The sequence below is a fragment of the Canis lupus genome, chromosome X (genome assembly GCF_011100685.1).
Source record: "Canis lupus familiaris isolate Mischka breed German Shepherd chromosome X, alternate assembly UU_Cfam_GSD_1.0, whole genome shotgun sequence".
In the NCBI taxonomy this organism is placed as follows: domain Eukaryota; kingdom Metazoa; phylum Chordata; class Mammalia; order Carnivora; family Canidae; genus Canis; species Canis lupus.
This window is the reverse complement of record NC_049260.1, coordinates 94,630,371-94,636,751: the sequence shown is the minus strand read 5'-3', so window position 1 is coordinate 94,636,751 and position 6,381 is coordinate 94,630,371. Positions and strand designations below refer to the sequence as shown.

Below are 6,381 nucleotides of genomic sequence, written 5' to 3'. Positions count from 1 at the left end.
TCTAAATTGATTATCTTCTCTTAGTCTTTCTATCTCAGTAAGCTTTCTTTTGCCTCTATTTCTTCTATGTCAAAATCCTGCTTCTACTGAATTATTTTCCTGAATCCTTCCTTTTTTCACTCTAAACTAGAACACCTTGAATCATCTAATGGTTTCTATTCCAGCCTCAAGCTTTCTTCAATTCATACTCATATATGCTCTATGCATATGGACACGAGGTATCTAACATAACAGTACAAACCAAAGTATTTCATAATATAGCTATAGCTTCCATGTTTTTTTAAAAGGCTCTCTACTCCTTTACCTTAGCTAATTTTGAAATTAACATAGTGTGTGTTCAGATAATGGTGTTAGCTGTCTTTTAACAAATACTGAGGGATTGCTATCACATTTAGGCAACCCTGGATTTAAAAAAAAAAACAAAAAAAAAAACGACAAATTCAAGCTTCATGTGGGTTAATGACACAGAGGAAATCTGTTCCTCTGCTTAATATGAAGCCCTAAAGCTAGATAAGCTGTCTCAAAGGGCTCCAAACTTTACTCTGCCCTTAATCTTACTAGAGATACGAGTTTATATACCTATAAGAATAGCATCATATTAGGTAAAATGGAGTTTCACTTAACTTTCTACTCTCATACATTTTTCCTCTTACTACTCTATTTTCTCACTGTCCAACTGACTCTCAGGTCTTTTCACTGTAATCTCTAGGACAACTGTTAAGCACTAAACCAATCCTGCTACAGCTTTAACCTCTTACTGAACACTCCCTACAACTTCCTAAAGTAATTAGAATCAAGCTTTCCCCCTAAACACCTAAGGTGTATTCCAAGGATGATTTTACATCCTCATCTCTCTTTGATATTGCATAGTGTTCACCATCCTTCTTTTTTTTTTTTTGAAGATTTTTATTTATTTATTCATGAGAGACACAGAGAGGCAGAGAAACAGGCAGAGGGAGAAGCACACTCCCTGAGGGGAGCCCCATGCATGACTCAATTCTGAGACCCTGAAATCATGCCCTGAGTGGAAGGCAGACATTTAACGACTAAGCCACCCAGGCATCTCTTCACCAATCCTTCTTAATATTGTTGCTCTCTTGGCTTTTATAACACTTTTCTCCTAAGATTTTTAATTTATTTATTTGAAGCAGTGGGGAGAGAGAGAGCACACTCAAGCAGTGGGGAGGAGCAGAGAGAAAGGGAGAAGCTGACTCTTCGCTGAGTGGAGAGACTGATGCAGGGTGATCCCAGGACCCTGGGATCATGATCCCAGCTGAAGGCAGATGCTTAACTGAATGAGCTGCCCAGGTGCCCCTATAATAACACTTTTCTTGTAGGACACAGAGTATTTAACATAAAAGCATATACCAAGACAGTTCATGATCATAGCTATATCTTATATTACTTTATTATTCCTCTTCCACCCTTATAATGCCTACTATTGTGTTAACGTGTTGTTCGTTCATGAAAATGTCCATTGACTAACTATGATACTTGCACTTTAACCATTGCCCATCCCCAGAATTCTCTCCTTGGATTCCCCCTCTCCTTCTTACTCCTCACTCTCTTCTCTCAGCCATCTCATTCATTGCTAAGAATTCTATCATCACCTGTGCACCAATAACTCTAAGAGCTTCATTTATAGTCCAGCCCAATTCCCAAAACTAGATTTTCACACCCTCCTATTTAATGACATTTTCACTATGTCCTATACATAATCTCAGTATGTTTAAAACTAAATTTATAATAATTTTCCTCCAACCCCAGTCAGACTAAATCTGCTTCTCCTGTATTTGTGATCATGATAAATGTACCACCACACACTCAGGAATCCATATAAAAATCTAATGCTTGTCCTACACTCCTTTCTTTTATCACTGATAGTTGATCATTAACTCTAGTCATTTCAACATCATAACCTGAGTTATTGGCCCCACACATTCCACCCTCACAGCCCCCTATTTACCTCTCCTGGATTATTACAATAGCCTTCCTCTCAATTATATGGCTATAGGAATTTGCATTTTAAATCTGTATCTGTCACTGCCTTCAGAGACTGATCTTTTAGTACATATATCTGCCCCAGTGGCTGCTTCACTTATAATTGTTCAATGGCTTTCTATTATCTACAGGCAATGTTCAAAGTCTTTAGCATGGCAAAGAAAGATGATATGCCACTTACCTACATGTTCAGCTTCATCTACCACCACTCACCATACATATCCTATGCTCTATATCTGCTTTCTTATGGCCAGAACTGTACACTTTAGAGTTGTACACTAAAACAATTAGTTTGGAACAAGCACTGATGTTGTCCTCAGGGAGAACTAGAGTGGTAGAAGCTCATCATATTCTCTGACTTCTCATATCTTGGAAAATTCTATTACCACTGAGGAGTCACTTGAGACAGCTTTTCACTCCACAGCAACAATACCAAGAAAGGTGTTAATAAGTAAAAGATTTACTGAATTCACCTCTGACTGAAGCTTTGCAAGTGGCTTGAAAGAAGGTTTCTGTAGGCTCCTTAGTTTCATGGGAGCACTAGCTTATAGCTGAGCAAGATGACATTTTAGGGTCTAACCATTGGTCTGGAATCAGAAAAGGCTAGGTTACAACCTTTCTTCTGTCACCTAACTTCTTTGAGTATCCAGGTCACTAAAATGAGGATAACAACAGATAATTTGTGGTTGATATCAAAGTTTCTCATGTACTGCCTGCAAAGGTGTATTTACTTAGGGCCATTATATAATAGTGTGGACAAATTGGAGATGCTATGGTTTTAGAGGACAAGATAGGCATGTAACTCCTTTTTCACATAAAAGGAAAATATATAATATTTTTAATAATACATGCTCTATGAATTCGCATTTATATGTGTCTCACTCTAGACTGGGAAAGGTGGTTACAAAATATTAAAACACAGGCATGGTGTGTTTTAGAGACCTAGGTTATGGTTTAGGGAGCAGAGACCAACACCTGAAGCAAAGCTCTCATGCATATGCATATAGAAAGGACCAATTTCAGGTTCCCAATGCAGCAATTCCTCTCCTCAGTTATTTGCTATGCACCCAGTTCCAGGGTAGAGCCAATTGAAAGTAAAACCTTTTTCTCAACTTCTGGCTACTTGTCCCAACCAATAAGGAGTAGAAAGACTCTGGGCAGATGACTAGGATGATTCAATACAGGCTGATAATAGATGATAACAGTCTTTTTAATGAATATCCTTCTGCTGGGAAACATGGGGATATAAAGCTGGCAGAAAAAAGAAAGCACAGGGAGTTCACAAAAAATAAAGTATTTAATAAATTAAAAACACACACACAGAGGAATTAATTGTGAGAGTATTTCTCTTCTCTGGGACATCTTCGAAATTTCTGTAGACTCTTTCCAAACAGTGGAAGTGGTCATTGATGCTAAATGATCATAACGTGTTACTAATCATCTTGGAAGGGAATTGTCCTCACTTAAGCATAAAGCTTCCACATTCAGTAGAAAGGGGCCAAGCACTTTGGGAAACTAAAAAAGTATCAAAGAACAAAGCTCATGAGGTTGCTATTGCCCTCAGCCTTATAGAACATCCTCAGGAGTTGCATTTGACCATTTGTTCCCCTAACTAACCCAGCTGCTCTCACCAGGATATTGTTCTGTCCTAGGAAACTGCCTGGTGTGTATTCTATTTTGGAAGTACACTTATCATAGCTCCTGAAATGCCATTTTGCCTTCGGAAACATTCACAGGACCTAGCATTCAGAAGATAGAAAGATTTTTGAAAGCTTGAAAATTCCCCAGTAGGAGCTCCAATTCTCAGAAAGCCATAAAAGAATGCAGGCTTGACCACAGCTAATATAACAACAACAACAAAACTGAAAATATCACTCAAACCATAATACTGTGATAATATTATTATAGGATGAAAAAGAATAAGTATTGTCATTGTTAGCTATCCTGTATTACTTCCTACTTCCTGCTAGTACTTTACATTGATTACCTCAATTAATATTCACAGAAGCCTATATAAGTGTAGACACTGCGGCTCAGAGACGATAAGGTAATTTGTCCATGGCGACCCAATTAACAAGATGGCCAACATGGGATTTGAACTCAAAGTGTCTGCTCTTTCCATCATCCTAATGCATTTGAGTCCCATTCAGGAATGGAGTTTAACTCCTGAAACAGGTAGAAATGTGATAGATCCTTAAAGTAAGCTGAGCTCTGCATTTATATGGTGCGGAAAGCAGTTTTTTCTGACATTTTGTATATGCTATATTTTATCCACAGACATCTTTTGCTTTCAGGGTTTCAAGAGAAAATGGTGCAAAGTTATAGAATTCTGAGAAGATATTAATAATTGATTTGCACCTGCTATATGTCAAGTACTTTATACATATTGCTTCTTATTTTTAGGACAGCCCTTCAAGTTATATAGCACCATTGCCATTTAATAGATGGGAAAACGGAAGCTCAGGAAGGTGATTTTACAGCTAGAACCCAAGTCTCTGTATTCCAAAGAGTTTTAACGCCTACTTTGGTGGTTTAGACACTGGAGGCATTTTGGTGCTGATGTTATTTTCCCCATTTCCTTTACTGAAGCAGCTTATGTCATAAATAATATTTATTTTATAAAACCCTTTCCAGAATTACTAGAAGAAAGGCAGAATAATGAAATCCTGCCTTTGGTTAGGTCAAATTTAATTTTTGCCAAATGAGCTGAATCAATCAATTATTGTAATAAAATCTGGCTCTCTGCTCCTCCCCGTTCGACAAACAGCCACATCTTCCGGTGCGGTGCCAGCCACATCCCCGAGACATGATGGTGAAGGTCGGAGTGAACGAATTTAGGCATATTGGGCGCCTGGTCACAAGGGCTGCTTTTTAGCCCTGGCAAAGTGGGTATTGTTGCCGTCAATGACCGCTTCATTGACCTCAACTACATGGTGTACAGGTTACAGTATGATTCTACCCATGGCAAATTCCACAGCATGGTCAAGGCTGAGAATGGGAAGCTTGTCATCAATGGGAAGTCCATTTCCATCTTCCAGGAGCAAGACCCCGCCAATATCAAATGGGGTGATGCTAGTGCTGAGTATGTTGTGGAGTCCACTGGGGTCTTCACCACCATGGAGAAGGCTGGGGCTCACTTGAAGGGCAGCACCAAGAGGGTCATCATTTCTGCTCCTTCTGCTGATGCCCCCATGTTTGTGATGGGTGTGAACCACGAGAAGTATGACAACTCCCTCAAGATTGTCAGCAATGCCTCCTGCACCACCAACTGCTTGACTCCTCTGGCTAAAGTCATCCATGACCACTTCAGCATTGTAGAAGGCCTCATGACCACTATCCATGCCATCACTGCCACCCAGAAGACCGTGGACAACCCCTCTGGGAAGCTGTGGTGTGACGGCCGAGGAGCTGCCCAGAACATCATCCCTGCTTCCACTGGTGCCACCAAAGCTGTGGGCAAAGTCATCCCTGAGCTGAATGGCATGAAGCTCACTTCATGGCCTTCCATGTCCCCACCCCCAACATGTCAGCTGTGAATCTGACCTGCCACCTGGAGAAAGCTGCCAAATATAACGACATCAAGAAGGTGGTGAAGCAGGCATAGGAGGGCATCCTGAGCTACACTGAGGACCAGGTTGTCTCCTGCAACTTTAACAGTGTGACACCCACTCTTCCACCTTCGACACTGGGGCTGGCATTGGCCTCAATGACAACTCCGTCAAGCTCATTTCCTGGTATGACAATGAATTTGGCTACAGCAACTGGTGGTGGACCTCATGGTCCACATGGCCTCCAAGGAGTAAGAGCCTCCTGGACCACCAGCCCCAGCAAGAACAAGAGGAAGAGAGAGGCCCTCAGCTGCTGGGGATTCCCTGTCCAAACTTAATCCCCCAACACACCGAGAATCTCCTAACCTCCAATTTATATCCCAAATCCCCTGAGGAAGGGGAGGGGCTTGGAGAGCCCTACCTTGTCATGTACCATCAATAAAGTATACTGTACCCAGCCAAAAAAAATTATTGTAATAAAATCCAAGCCATAGTTTGTGATATTTGCGAATAGCTGAATTATTGAAATATACTGATATAAGATATAGAAGCTCAGAAAAAGGAGGCTTCTTCATTATCTATGGGCATCAAATGCCAAAAAATACAGATTTTTCTTTTGCTCCGTCTTTCTCTTGATTATACAGTAACTGGTTTGTAACATTGCTATGATAATGCAGTATAACAAACCACCCCCAAACTCAGGGACTTTAAGATAATAAGCCTTTACTTAAGTCAGGAGTCTGTGGTTTAGCAGTTTAATCTGAACTCAGATAGAGGACTCCTCTGTTTTTAAAGGGGTCTATTCATATGTCTAGTGTTTGGTGGTTGACAG

General features: G+C 40.4%; 1 pseudogene; it reads left to right on the top strand.

Annotated features, from left to right (window-relative positions):
• Positions 1-4,807: 4,807 nt before the first annotated feature.
• On the top strand, positions 4,808-5,754 carry LOC111094953 (annotated as a pseudogene).
• Positions 5,755-6,381: the final 627 nt, after the last annotated feature.